Source organism: Elephantulus edwardii, unplaced genomic scaffold (genome assembly GCF_000299155.1).
Source record: "Elephantulus edwardii isolate Elephantulus edwardi_28Jun2011 unplaced genomic scaffold, EleEdw1.0 scaffold00040, whole genome shotgun sequence".
NCBI lineage: Eukaryota > Metazoa > Chordata > Mammalia > Macroscelidea > Macroscelididae > Elephantulus > Elephantulus edwardii.
This window is the reverse complement of record NW_006399790.1, coordinates 16,719,120-16,734,446: the sequence shown is the minus strand read 5'-3', so window position 1 is coordinate 16,734,446 and position 15,327 is coordinate 16,719,120. Positions and strand designations below refer to the sequence as shown.

At 36.4% G+C, this 15,327-nt stretch overlaps 1 protein-coding gene and 1 pseudogene across 1 annotated transcript in view; one reads left to right on the top strand and one right to left on the bottom strand.

Annotated features, from left to right (window-relative positions):
- The first annotated feature begins 11,677 nt into the window (after window positions 1-11,677).
- On the top strand, window positions 11,678-14,734 carry LOC102845944 (annotated as a pseudogene).
- THOC2 (THO complex 2) overlaps window positions 11,793-15,327 on the bottom strand; it is an 85,380-nt gene continuing 81,845 nt past the window's right edge. Inside the window, exon 39 of the mRNA XM_006885061.1 lies at window positions 11,793-12,619. The gene's annotated coding sequence lies outside the window, so the exon portion shown is untranslated. The remainder of the gene's footprint in view (window positions 12,620-15,327) is intronic.

The window sequence follows — 15,327 nt, the reverse complement described above, 5'->3', positions numbered from 1 at the left end:
ATTGCCATTTTCACAATATTGAGTCTTCCTTTCTGAAATTATGGTATATTCTTCCATTTCTCCAGGTCTCTCTTTCTTCTAGTAATGCTTTGTAATTTTCTTTGAATAGGTCTTTTGTGTTTCTAGATTGACTTACTCCCAAGTATTTAATCTTGTGATTAGCTATTGTATGGATGTTGGTTTTTCTTGGCTCGACTTCCGTATCCTCCTTTTCACCGTAGAGAAATCCAACTGATTTTTGTATGTTGATCTTGTACCCTGTCACTTTGCTGAATTGATAGACTTATGTCCAGTAGGTTTCTCTAAGTATACTATCATATCATCTGCATATAGAGGTAATTTTACCTCCTCTTTGCAAATTTGGATACCTCTTTTTTTCCTTCTCTTATTGCTACTGCGAAGACTTCTAATACAACATTGAATAGGAGAGGTGATAGTGGGCACCCTTGCCTGTTCTCAAAGGGAATGCCTTTAATCTCTCTCCATTGAGAACAGTGTTGGCTCTCGGGTTTGTGTATATACTGTTTACTATGTTGACAAAATTCCCCTCAATTCCTATTTTGTTGAGAGTTTTAAACAGGAAAGGGTGTTGGATTTTTGTCAAAGGCCTTTTCTGCGTCAATTGATAGGATCATGTGGTTCTTGTTCTTTGCTTTGTTAATATGATGAATATCGCTGATTGTTTTTCTTATGTTGAACCATTCTTGTTATGAGTCATTCTGTTATGAGTCCCACTTGGTCAAGGTGAATTTTTTTTTTTTTTTATGTACTGTTTGATTCTGTTGGCCAGGATTTTATTCGGGATTTTTTGCGTTCGTGTTTATGAGAGAGACTGGCCTATAGTTTCCTATATTGGTGGTTGTCTTTACCTGACTTTGGTATCAAGGATGTTTGCTTCAGAGAACAAGTCTTGGAGAATCCCAGCTTTTTCTATATTCTGAAAAACATTATGTAGAATTGGTGACAGTTCTTCTTTAAATGTTTTGTAAAATTCACTTGTAGAACCAATGGTCTACGCTTTTTTTTTTAATTGGAAGTTGTTTTATTACCTGTTTAATTTCTTCTTTTGTAATGGATCTGTTCAAGTGTTCTATTTCAATCTGAGTCAGTTTAAGTAGGTTGTGAGTTTCTAAGTATTTGTTCTTTTCTTCTAGGTTTTCATATTTGTTTGAGTATAGTTTTTTCATAATCTTCCATTGTTAAACCTTTTTATTTTAGTTGCTTCTGTGTGACTTTGCCCCTTTCATCTTTTATTTGGATTATTTGTGTCTTTCCTTTCTTTTCCTTTGTTAGTTTTGCTAGTGGTTTGTTGGTTTTATTGGCCTAGTAAAAGAACCAACTCCTGGTTTTGTTGATGGTTTCAATTGTTCTTTTGTTTTCTGTTTCATGTTTTTTTCTGCCCTAATTTTTATAATTTCAACTTTTTCAGAGGGTGTCAGGTTTTCTTTCTGTTCTTCAGTTTGTTGGAGATGTTGGATTAGAGAGTCAATTATTATTTTCCTTGCCTTTTGATGTGTCTGCTTAATGCTATAAATTGACCTCTGATTACTGCTTTGGCTGTTTCACAGAGATTTTAGTAACTTGTGTTTTAATTGTCATTTGTTTCAAGAAACTTTTTAATTTCCTTTTGTATTTCTTCCTGTACTCACTCATGTTCAAGCAGGGTGTTGTTCAGCTTCCAAATGTATGGGGTTTTTTTCTCCTTTATCCTCTTATTAATTTATAGTTTTATAGCATAGTAGTCTGAAAAGATGCTTTGCATCTTCTACGTTTTTTTCTTTGTTTTTTAGCTTATTGATGCCTGCCTTGTGTCCTAAAATGTGATCTGGAGAATGTTTCCTGCACATTGGAAAAGAAGGTATATTGTGCTTCTTTTGGGTACACTGTTTGTTGTTGTTATTATTATGTGCTGTCAAGTCGCCTGTGACTCATAGCAACCCTATGCACAACAGCCCTAAATTCTGTACTATCCTGTGCCAATCTCTCTCTCTCCAATACACCTTCCCCCATTAACCCAATGATTGAATCAGTCCATCTCATCGAGGGTCTTCCTCTCCTGCGCTGTCCCTCCACCCTCCCAAGCATGATGTCCCTCTCCAAGGACTGGTTCCTCCTTGCAACATGTCCAAAGTATGTCAGAGGAAGCTTCAGAATTCTTGCCTTGGAGGAGGAGCCTGACTTCACCATCTCCAGAACAAACCTGTTCATTTTCTTAGCAATCCATGGTATATTCAGTACTCTTTCTCCAACACCACAGCTCAAAGGCATCAATTCTCCTTCTGTCCTCCCTGGTCATTGTCCAGCTCTCTGATGCACAGCAAGAGATTAGCCTGTGTTTATCTATGAGATTGAGTTGGTTGATTGCGTGGCTTAATTATTCAGCATCTTTGTTGAGTTTCTTCCTGCTAGTTCTCTTTTCTTGACAGTGGTGTATTGAAGTCACCTACTACTATAGTGGTGTTGTCTATTACTCTTTTCAGGTTTGTTAATGTTTGGTTTCTATATTTTGCAGCTCTATCGTTTGGTGCATAAATATATATTTCTTATTATGTCTTCTTGTTCTATAGACCGTTTAAGCATTATATAGTGACCCTCCTTGTCCTTTTTATTGGTTTTTACATTGAAATATATTTTATCAGAGATTAATAGTGATACTCCTGCTTTCTTCTGTTTGCCATTTGCTTGGTATATATTTTTTTCATCCTTTTATTTTTAGTATTTCTTTGTCTTCACTTTTCAAGTGTGTCTCTTATAGACAGCATATTGATAGATTTGGGGGTTTTTATCAAATCTGCTACACTTTTTCTCTTCAGTGGTGCATTTAAGCCATTCAAATTCAGTGTAATTCTTGAAAGGCAAGGTTTTCTTGTTACCATTTTGTTGAGTTCTTTTTGATGGTGTTACTGGTTACTTTGTCCATCCTGCTTTGCACCTCTGTAAGAACACCTTTCATTGTTTCTTGCAATGCTGGTCTCAGTTTTACAAACTCCCTTAGGTTCTCCTTTTCTGAGACAGTCTTGATCTCACCTTCCTATTTGATAGACAGTTTTTCTGGGTACAGTATTCTTGGTTGACAGTTGTATTATTTGAGTGTTTGATATATGTCATCCCACTGTCTTGCTTGCATGGTTTCTGCTGAAAAATTGGCACTTAATCTGTTTGCTCTCTCTTATTGGTTACTCTTTGTTTCTTCCTAGCTGCTTTCAGAATTCTCTCCTATCTTTGGTTCTGGCAAATGTGACTATGCTATGTCTTGGTATTTTTCTTTTGGGGTCTATACTAAATGGTGTTTGCTCAGCTTCTTGAATATATATTCTCTCATTCATCATTATGTCTGGAAATTCTCCTAGGTTGTAACCTGTTAACTTTCCCAATAAACTCTATAGTTTTGTGAAGTCTGTGTACCTATTACCTATTACAGTGTCTGTGTACCTATTACCTATTACAATGGATTTTGGACCCAGCAGTATACCAGTATCATAGGTGTAGGAATTAGACATGTGGAAATATGGAGACTGTGCCTGACCTTTTGGGAATTGGTTTTGTTGTATTGTGGATGTTCCTGAAGGGGATTGTTCCCCTTTGTGAAGTTAACAGGAGTCAGACTCAGTAGTATGCCATCACTTACACAATTTTTGCTGCCAAAATAAACTCACCACCTTGAGAAATAAGCCTCAAGGTAGGTTCAGTCCCTGATTAGGGGACAGAGATGCTGGGATTGCAGGCTGAAGAAACTCAGTAATTCCCATATACTATTTCTTATTAGAATCACCTGGGTTTCTTTTTAAAAATATTGAGATGCTATTTCTCTATTAATGTGTATATGGTGCAAATGTGTGTGTGTGTGTGTGTGTGTGTGTACATACACACACACACACACACACACACATAATTGCAGGCCAACAGGGAGAAAAACTATGTAAGCTTCTTAATTATAACCAAACAGTCTGAGGAAATAAGTTGCTGTTTCTGGGGCCTTGGAACCACAGTCTTGGTGGACTTCAAGGTCAACTAGCTTAACAAAGCACAAAAAGCTAGTGTTTTACATCCTGCGTTGGTTGTCTTAGAAGCTTGTGAGTGGTCATCTAAGGTGCAAGTATTGGTTTTTCCCTGTCAAAAACAAAGGAAAGAGGGGGGGAAAGCAAAGGTGTATAGAAACAATGATTCCAAAAGACTAATGGTCCACACAAATCTTAGCCTCCATTACTGAAAGATCTAAATGGTACCCAGCTGCCACTGCTGACCACTCTTTTTTAAAGAGATCACCAAAAAAAGATCTTGTGCTGAGAGGGAACGTGGAATAAAACCAAAAAAACAAACAAACAAAAAAAAAAGCCAGGCTTCCTGGTGGGACTATTGAGACTGTGGCCTTTAGCTACCCTGGAACAAAACTTAGCCCCTTGGCTCAACTCTTAGTCAGGCCTATAAGGTGACTAGTATCACCAGGTAGGAACTAACCTCAGAGAAACCAACCATATAAGGTCAAAAGAGCAGCATTTGCCCAAGGATAAAGCCCTCACGGCAGAACGGGGTAGTATCAGATTGAAAGAAATAAGAATCATAGAAAGGAAGTGGGGATAGTGCAATTACATTGTGGCAATTGTAATTAATGTTATAAAAAATTAAACAGATTGTCTCTACCTACTCCAGGAATATCTACTTTCATATATTTGATCTGAGATCTAGTTTCCCTGATAATTCGTATTTTGTTGATTTCTATTTTGGTAAATACTACTACAAATATGATGATGATGATGATGATGATGATGATGATGATGATGATGATAGCCTAGTGGTCAGTAAGGAGCTGTGCTGCAAACCCAAAAGCATGTGGTTTAAATCCACCATCTATTCTATGGGAGAAAGATGGACAATCTCCTCTCATGTAATGTTGATTCCAACTTGATGGTATATAACAATGTCATATTGCTTATTACTGTATGATTATATTATAGATAGTGTATTACAAAATATTATATCTAAAATAATTCTTAGTAATAGCTTTTACTACAGTAAAGAGTAATATTACTAATAATAATTACCACTTAACCACACTCTAGCTTCTACTTCTGGTGTGTTATGTGTATTGCTAGTGCCTGGGTGGTGCAGATACTTAAAATACTAGACTTCTTGTTGTTGTATACTGTAGAGTCGTAAGTGACCCATAGCTGACCCTCCAGTGGGTTTTCAGAGGCAGCTGCACAGGAGGAGACTGCCCATCCTTCTCCCGTGGAGCAGCTGGTGGCCTCGAACTGTGTGCCTTTGGGATTGCCGTGCAGCTTCTTGCCCCTAGACCAAGCTCCGTAAAGGTACCTTGGAAGTAATATCTGATAATCTATTTTTGAAAGGTCACAGCCTTGAAAACTCTATGGAGTGCAGTTCTATTTTACACACCTGGAGTAGCTGTAAGTCGGAATCTACATGAAGGCAACTAACATGCATTGCTACATTTATTACCAAAAGATCATAGAAGATCAAATGAGAAGTGTAAGTACCTTAGGGGAGCTCATCACCAATTAAAGGAATTAACGTGGGAAATGTCATCTCTACATAGAGAAACGTTCAGTTAACTGTAAAGATAGAACATCATTAATACATAATAGTGATGACAAGCATAATCATGAAGGCAGAATAAATGAGAAAAACTTGGGGTAGCATGGCATAGTGGTGAAAGATAAAGGGAGCATTTGTCTCTAAAACCTGTTCAAGTCCTGGGCTGGTATGACAGCAAATAGGTGGGCGCCAAGGACACTGATTTACTAAAATAGGGTCTGACCTGAAAAGTCAACATTCTCTGTTCCAGTGCAGAATTAGGATTAGAGCAGAACCCCCCAGAAAGACCCATCCCAAATATATGAAAACACTCATTGCCTCTGAGTCAGAACCAACTCATAGCTGATTTTCCTTTAAGATTCTGAGTCTGTAAATTGCATAGGCAGAGACTGTTCATCTTTCGCCCTTGGAGTCACGGGTTGATTAGAACTGGCAGAGACCCAGCTTTTGTAGTGCAACTCCCTATGGACTACCAGAGCTCCCTTATCTTTCTAGTTTATGGTATAAATAAACTGTCTCTGAAAGTCCAAATTATTCCTGAAGATTTCCCAGATGAATATATTAAGAACATGACTTCTCAAATGACACCCACCTTAGCCAATGACCCTAAAGTAGTTACTTACCATCATCTTAAGATGCAACCAAACCCCAGATGCATGTGGTATGCTTTAAAAACAGAACAAATAAAAAGTCAATTCTGACACACAACCACGACCCAGTAGTGTTACACGACTCCTGATTTTCTTCTGTCATGAATCAAATTGTGCATGAAAAAAGTTTGCTTTCTAAACTTCCACCCAAATCTAGCATTCTCCTGAAAAGCAAAGTATCTTAAGAATAGTACCTAACAGTGGCATGACCAATTATATTTCATAAATGTTCTTTGGTAATGATGCTACCATTAGAGAAAAGTACAATTACATACTACATAAAATTAAGAACATGAAGGTCTTGAACATTGTACACTACCATTTTGGCTAAAAATAGAAAATTGGTGGATAGGTATAGTGTCAATCTGATTCTCAAGTCCAAGGACATCTCACAAAAACCTAGAGGTTAGGTACCAGGTTTTCTAGTTCCTGCTGTTAGGGACCTCTCCACAGTACTGAAGAGCAATGGTGTCTCTCTGGAGACCAAGATATGTCTGATACAGACCATGGACTTTACCATCACTTGTTATGCATCAGAGAGTTGGACAATGACTAAGGAGGATAGAAGGAGAATTGATGCCTTTGAGTTTTGATGTTGGAGAAGAGTATTGGGGGTACCATGGACTGTCAGGAAAACAAAGATTCATCCTGGAAATGGTTAAACTGGGTGGCTCCTTGGAGGCAAGGACTCTGAGGCTCTGTCTAACATACTTTGGACATGTTGTAAGGAGGGACCTGTCCTTGGAGAGGGACATCATGGTTGGTAGGGTAGAGGGACAGTGCAGTAGGGGAAGGAAGGCCCTCTCTTGAGGTGGACTGATTAAGTGACTGGGGTAATTGGGATGGGTGTATCGGAGACAGTGCGATTGGCACAGGACAGAGTTTAGCGCTGTTGTACATAGGCTTGCCATGAGTCGCAAGCAACTCGATGGCACATAACAACAACATTCTTGAAATGAAGGCTATTGCTGATTTGCGATTGTTTGTTTCTCAGGTTTATGTTCTCTGCAACCAATCAGAGAATAATTCCTCTCCTCATTACATTAACTACTAACAAAAGAAACTGGTGCTTTTTTTTCCTTTAACCTGACCATTGTCGACATGGCTGTTACAGCTTAAAGCAGTAGCTAAAATCAGGATAGAAAAGCATTAACAACTATCACCTCAAGCCATCCATCACACTTCTTTCAGTTACTTTTTCCAGCATCCCTTCTTTTGATTTTATTATGATGTCTATAATATAGAAAATATGTATTTAATTAGCATGAATTAACCTGTTAAGCATCTCTTTATTCTTAATTCTCGATCAGAAAAAATCTTTAGTTTTGACATGTAGTGTCAAATGTTACTTTAACTTTTAAAAATTAAACATTTCTATCTTTTAACAATGGATCATCTAATAAACACAAAAATTAAATGGAACCTCATAAAGTAAAAAAATCTTTTGTTCCCAAGTATTTAATCTTGTGATCAGCTATTATGAAAAGTATTGTTTCTCTTAGTTCTGGTTCTGTATTCTTTTTGTCGCTGTAGAGAAATCCAACTGATTTTTGTATGTTGATCTTGTATCCTGCTACTTTGCTGAATTGGTCAACTACGTCCAATAGTTTTCTTACTAGTCTTAAGGATTTTCTAAGTATGCTATCATGTCATCGGCATAGAGGGATAATTTTACCTCCTCGTTGCCTATTTGGATACCTTTTATGCCCTTCTCTTGTCTTATTGCTATTGCTAAGACTTCCAAAACAATATTGAATAAAAGAGGTGATAGTGGGCATCCTTGCCTAGTTCCTGTTCTTAAAGGGAATGCCTTTAACCTCTCTCCATTAAGAACAATGTTGGCTCTTGGGTTTTCATAGATACTTTTTACTATGTTGAAAAAATTACCCTCTAATCCTATTTTGTTGAGTGCTTTAATCAGGAAAGGGTGTTGTATTTTGTCAAATGCTTTTTCTCCATCAATTGATAGGACTATATGGTTCTTGTTCTTTGCCTTGTTGATGTGATGAATTACATTAATTGTTTTCCTTATGTTGAACCATCCTTGCATACCTGTTATGAATCCCACTTGGTCATGGTGAATTATTTTTTTTATCTATCATTGGATTCTATTTGCCAGTACTCTATTCAGGATTTTTGCATCAATATTTATGAGAGATATTGGCCTATAGTTTTCTATTTTGGTGCTGTCTTTTCCTGGCTTTGGTATCAAAGATATGTTTGCTTCATAGAATGAATCTGGGAGGGTTCCATCTTCTTCTATTTTCTGAAATAATTTATGTAGAATTGGTAACAGTTCTTCTCTAATTTTATAAAATCCACTTGTAAAACCATCTGGTCCAGTGGTTTTCTTGGTTGGAAGGTGTTGTATTACCTTTTCAATTTCTTCTTTTGTAATGGGTCTATTCAGATGTTCAGTTTCGGTTTGTGTCAGTTTAGGTAGGTTGTGTTTTTCTAAGTATTTGTCCATTTCCTCTAGATTTTCATATTTGTTTGAGTATAGTTTTTCATAGTATTCTAATGTTAGCTTTTTTATTTTAGTTGGGTCTGTTGTGTTACCTGATTCATCTCTTATTCGGATTATTTGTGTCTTCTCCCTCTTTTCTTTTGTGAGTTTTGCTAGTGGTTTATCGATTTTGTTGACCTTTTCAAAGAACCAACTCCTAGTTTTGTTGATAGTTTCAATTTTTTTTCTGCTTCCAAGCTTTTCTTGAATGAAGTTTATAGTCCTTGGTTTTAGTCCTAACATGTGCAGTTTTATACATTCATTCATATACATTGGTTCACTTAATCAGTTTCCCTCTCCCTCTTCTCTGCAGTTATTCATATCCTGTTCCTATTTGCCAATTGCAATAACCATAATAACCAATTATTTCCAGGTTGATCCTTCCCTGTACTAACCCTTTAGTGTTTATTAACTGTACATTCTATCTCTGCTCTATCTCGTCCACCTGCCTAGTTACCTTTCCGTTTTCACAGTAATGATCCTATGCAGTATTTGCCACTTTGTGACTGAGTTCTTTGAGACCTTGTAGTACGTTCAGTGGAATACTGTACAGCACTAAGGAACCACCAGTTTGTAAAATACTAAACATGGAAGAAACTGAAGAACACTATGCTGAGTGGAATACATTTTTCTTGTCTTTTTACATAACTGTTAGTGTTTATCAAGGGTAGGAAGAGAAAGGGGAATGGAAATAGCAAATTAAGACTAGCCCAGCCAACAACTGTAATTGCTGCTGTTTTTTTCTTTCTTTCTTTTTTTAAATTGTTATTTTAACAAAAGTTTACAGAAAGCTTGGGTTTTCATTCATTCATCATTGTACATTTTCCTCCCTCCCCTTCCCTCAGTCCTTTGTAATATACCTCTTGTTGCAGACTGTTGTCATACATAGCTAAAATTGTGTTAAGGTGTTCTCCCAAAATTAACACATTTAAACTAAACTTACGCTAAGAAATTAGACAAAGTATTTAGAAACTGTAATGAGTTTTACTGTCTTGGACATCAGTATTTACAAAACACAGGAGAGATGGAGGAGAATCAGAGGCCAGACATAGCTTTTAAACTTCAGTCTTGGCATTACCTTTTACCATGTCTATGAAAAGGCATGTTTAATTCAGGCTCACAAAGCCCCATTTAAAAACTGTTCCAAATTTTTTAAAAAAATTTAAATTTCCAAGCCTGAAGTCACTCATCAAAGACCTGAGCGCCTTGTCCACATTTTGGGGTCACTGTAGAATTTCTCCTACTGGAATAAACTGGGATCATCAGCCAACAGAGGCCGGTACAAGATACATCCCCAACATGTCAGTTGCAAAAATGACATTCCTTCCTTAGGATAACCCAAAGGGAAAGTTTCTTTCCGGTAATATTGTGATTTTTTTGCTTTTTATTGGACACTAAATCCTGTAACTGACTGAATTATTCCCCCTTTTTTTTTTTTAGAGGAAAGCATGAACGCAGTCCCCCACTACCACAAATTAACATGCAGTCGAGTTTCCCACATTTGGGGAAATCACAAGGGTCAGCACATCCGGAATGCAATGGATAAGCCTCGCCCTGGGAAAACCACCTTCATGATCATGGTATCTCCCCTGCCATTATTTCTTATGTCACTTCCCAGGTATCTCAGAGCCAAATCATGGTCCAACAGCCCAAGTACACACACAATTTTGGGGGGTATTCAAATCTCATTTGTGATACTAATTTTACCCAAAAACAAAATTTGTTTTTAAAAAACTCATAGTGTAATCAAATCTCTTCATGTTCTGGTGGCCTAGTGGGAAGCTGTGTGGGTCAAATCCACTAGCTGCTCTGTGGGAGGAGGATGGGCAATCTCCTCCCATGAGATCAACTGCCTACGAAAACCTGCTGGAAGGTCAGCTGTGGGTCCACTCAGACTCAGTAGCGCACAACAGGCATATGCCTGAAAATATCATGTTTTTCTGATCTGAAAAACAATGTATTCAAATTTTATAAATAAACTAGTATTTTTTAAAAAGAAAACCCCCAATCAAAAAAAAAATCATGCTTTGCTCTTCATTCCCTTTTTCTTTAAAAGCAATAAGCCTTACCTCACACTCTATCATTATCTTGGTGTGTGTGTTCCCCGCCCCCCTTAAGTTCCTCTCACTACATAGCATTATCTAATTGCCAGATGATTAGGGACTCTAGTTTTGCTCATGGCTGTGCCTTTGGTGCCCTGAAGAGCATAAATACTTTCTAATGAATCTTCTCTTAAGCCCTCTAATAGGATTTGCCAAACTCGGTCAAATCCAACCCACCATCTGCTTTAGTATATAGTTTACTAAAATTCAGCCAGGGTCATTAGGGATATATTGTCTGACTGCTTACATGTTACAAAACCGGAGCTGAGTAGTTGCAATAGTGCATGGCCTACAAAGCTCCAAGTATTTACAATTTGTTTCTTAACACAAGAAGTTTGCTGACCCCACCCATAAAGCACTCATTTGACCTTTATTCTCCCAGAGTCTTACACTCTTATTTCTGCACAAACTACAGGGTTTAACTAGTGAGACTTCCCATTCTCTAGACACTTCTAGCAAGGACAGAACCAAAGATTACCATTTAGGGAACAGGGAGAAGATCCTAGTAAATGTTCTACCTCAAACTCATGACCATGTAACTTTTGCAATGAAAATGTGACAGTAATGTAATAACTGTAAAGCTCTTGCCTGATGTTTCAAATGAATTTTGAAATGAACTAGTTAATGTCTCAGTGCAAATCTCACTCTAACCAAGTATGCTTTTTATGATCAAAAGTCACTGAACGGATCGCTCATAATTATTCATTCAACTTATAAAATCAAATTCTAAATAAAAAGGCATGAAGATACAGAGATATAGATATATATATCCCTTTGGCAATTTAAAATATGTTTAGTCTTTCTTTAAAAAGTCACATCTTTTTTCATCCTTCTCTGAAAATTCTGATTGTTTCCTATTACTGGATATGTTATTTGAATATACTGTAGCTCATGGGCTAAGTATTGAGACAACATGGCTAGGAACCTTAGGAGTTATCCTTGGTAAGTTATCTTGAATAAGCAACAACATACACATTGATGTACAATCAATTGAGAAAACTATTGTTTATTTAGAAAAAAGGTTACACTGGTAGAATTCAGTAGATAAAAAAATTCTCTTTTTAAAAATGTCACTGTGAAACTTTTCCAGATGAAAGTTCAGCATTACAAAGCTCCTGTTGCTGTAGAGTTAAAACACAATTAACTTGTGATTTTTTTTTCCTCCCTCCCCAAAATTTGTGTAACATAATTACAAGGAAAGACATGGCAAGGGACAAGTGAACGCTGGTATTTTTCTTTTTTTAAACAAGTTTTAATGTTGTACATACACTCTATAAAAGGATTTCTAAGCATTGCATAAGACATTGCTCCCGCTTTGATTTTAATGATGATTAATGTTAAAAATAGGTCAGATAATAAATTAAAACTGAGCTTTAAAATGAGGTAAATTCAAAATGGTTCAATAACTGTTTATTTTCAGTTTCAACTCATTATAAAGGGAGCATTTCAGGTTGGGGAAGAAAAAAAACCCAACTAAACCCAGGCAATATTTAATTCATCTTAAGTGAAATTCTGTACACATGTAACCTCAGTTGCTTGTTGGGAATTTTATGCAGCACATTGTGCTAAAAATAGGGAATAATTAACACTTTCAGCCATTTACTGAAAATAAACATAGAAATTAAGCAACAAGTTAAAATACAGTAATGCACAACTCAGTATTTTACTTTTTCATCATGAAGCAATAAAAGCAGATAACTGAATAATTTAAGGAGATGAAAATGGGCCCTCTTCATTCATAATTGCTCGGCAATCTACTCAGGAAAATACATTTCTGTCACAGCGGAACAATTTCATTCCAGTCTCACCTGAAAGAAACAAATGATTACATTGATAGGAAGGAAGAAAAGAGGGAGGGAAGCAGGGAAGAAAGGAATGGAAAAGGAGGGTGGAAGGAGAAAGAAAGAAGAGAGGAAGAGTAATTGACTGGAGAAAGAAAAGGTTAATTAATTCCATTAGTAACAAGCATATGAATTAAGTCCCCAAAAAGGGATGAAATATTTGTGTATTATTGTCCACTCTTAGAATCCATTAAAGAGAGGGACATCAGATGACTTTAAAAACAATGAACATTTTGTTCATGTGAGAGATAAAGAGGAAAAAAATAAGGAGCAGTGAAAGAAAACTACAGACAACAAAACATACCAGAGAGTCAAGTAGTAGCTTGTCAAAGTAAACAGAACACACAGTAATGAAAACGATGCTATCTAATATGATTGATATCCCCCCAAAAGAGAGGTAACATCATATTTTTCACAAGGACACAATTTTAATAGTAACTTATATTAAGATGCAATGTCTTCTAAATTATAAAAATTGATTTAAAAATATATTGACTCAGTTATACTCATTTCCTTTCCTTTATGTATTGACATTTTTCAAATACTGCATATTGAAATAAATTCAAAACATGATTACAACATGTGGCAAATAATTTCATACCTGCCTAACATTCTCAAAATTTAAACTAATGCTTAATGCATTAAACTTTATTGATTCTACATTCACATATTTGATAAAACCAGGGCAAGAAGGGGTCTTAGAAAATAATTACACTTTCATGAAATGCTGATAAATAATTTACATATTATTTCTACACAAGCAGTCTGTTCACACCATGAATAATTTTGACATTACCAATTATATTTGTGGACACACTAATGTCAAGCTTATAATTTTTAATACTTAAAATTCATTATTCCTATCCATCAACTGATAAATGGATAAACAAAATGTAGTACACATTCATACAATGGGATATTATTCCACCATAAAAAGGAATGAAGCAATGATATATAGTATAACATGGTTGAGCCTTGAAAACATGATGCTAAGTGAAAGAAACAAGAAATAAAAGGCCACATATTGCATGATTTCATTTATATGAAATGTCCAAAACAGGCCACATTCATAAAGTACATTGTGGCTTCCAGGGGCAGCAAGAAGAACTAGAATGACTGCTATAGTTACAATGTCTCTTTCTGTCCACTTTTAAATGGTGAATTTGGTTATGTGACTTTTATCCAAATAAAAAAAAATTGGAAAAAATAAAAGGTGAATGTTCCAAATAAGAGCATCATGATGTCAGTATGGCCATAAGACATAGCTCTTAATCATAAAGATGTCACATTAGGAAAATTCACGGGATATTTTGGTGATGTATTCAAGGGCACATTAAAGGATAAAACATCTGTCGTTAAAATGTGTCAAGAAGCACTTTCTTGGAAACTGAAATTAACTCTTTTACAAGAAGCCAAAATCCTCAAGCAATATGATCATCTCAGTATTGTCAAATGTAGAAGAGTTCACACACAAAGACATTCTATCTACATCATAGAACTGGTTCCAGGAGGTGATTTCCTTTCTTTTTCTGAGAAAGAAGGATGAACTAAAATTCAGTGACATTTTCATTAGATGCTGCTTCTGGTATGGCGTATCTCGAATAAAAACTGTATGTACAGGGACCTTGCTGCAAGAAACTGTCTGGAGATGGAAATGTTCTGAAAATCAGTGACTTTGGAATGTCTCGTCAAGAGGATGGTGCTGGGTGTTCATCTTCTGGTTTAAAGCAGATTCCCATTAAATAGACAGCACCAGAAGCTCTTAATTATGGGAGAGATCGTTCTGAGAGTGGCGCATGGAGCTTTGGCATCCTTCTCTGGGAGACCTTCAGCTTAGGGGTCTGTCCATACCCTGGAATGACAAATCAGCAAGCACAAGAGCAAGTGGGAAGAGAATACTGTGTGTCAGCCTCTTAGCAGCATCCAGAGGATATTTATAAAATAATGCTCAAGGGTTGAGATTACAAACTTGTAAACTACCAAAAGAAGTTCAGTGAATTTCTGAAAGAACCAGGTGCTAACCAGAATAACGTACTGATGAAACAAACTCAGCCCCTGGCCCTCTCTCTCCTAGTACAGTAGTTTTCTTACCTTATACCTTACACCACACTGTCTCAACATTCTTCTAAGGTTATTAGTTATTGTTTAAATATGTGGGACTTTCTCTACTTTGAATAAGAAAACATAGATCTATCATACATAGGACTTCTTAGAGGGTTTCATTGGCTGTTGTCCTCTTTATGAATATCCATCTACTCTATAAATGGCATTAGTAATGTGCATGTAGAAAATGTTCCTACAAAAGGTGGCCTTATACTCTGCTGCTGAGACAAGCCTGTGTTTGTAAACTTAATAATTTTATATTGATAATTCGATGAGGCTCTTATTTTTTTCTTGCCAGCTATAGGCCTTTGCTCTACTAGTAGGGCTGTCATATCCCTCTGCTTTACCATGGACTCTTCTCTCTGTCAGGACAAGAGAAAATTATGCATGAAATGTTCTCAAAGAGTACCCTCTCAAAAGTGAGGTAGCTGCTTTTAAATAATAATCCATCATTGACAGCAAGAAGCAAGTTTTAAAGAGAGGAAAAAGAACAGCTAGAGCCATATCAAATCAGGCAAGGCATTTAGAAAATCAGCTTTCCTATCAGAGGTATACCTGTACACATAAACACA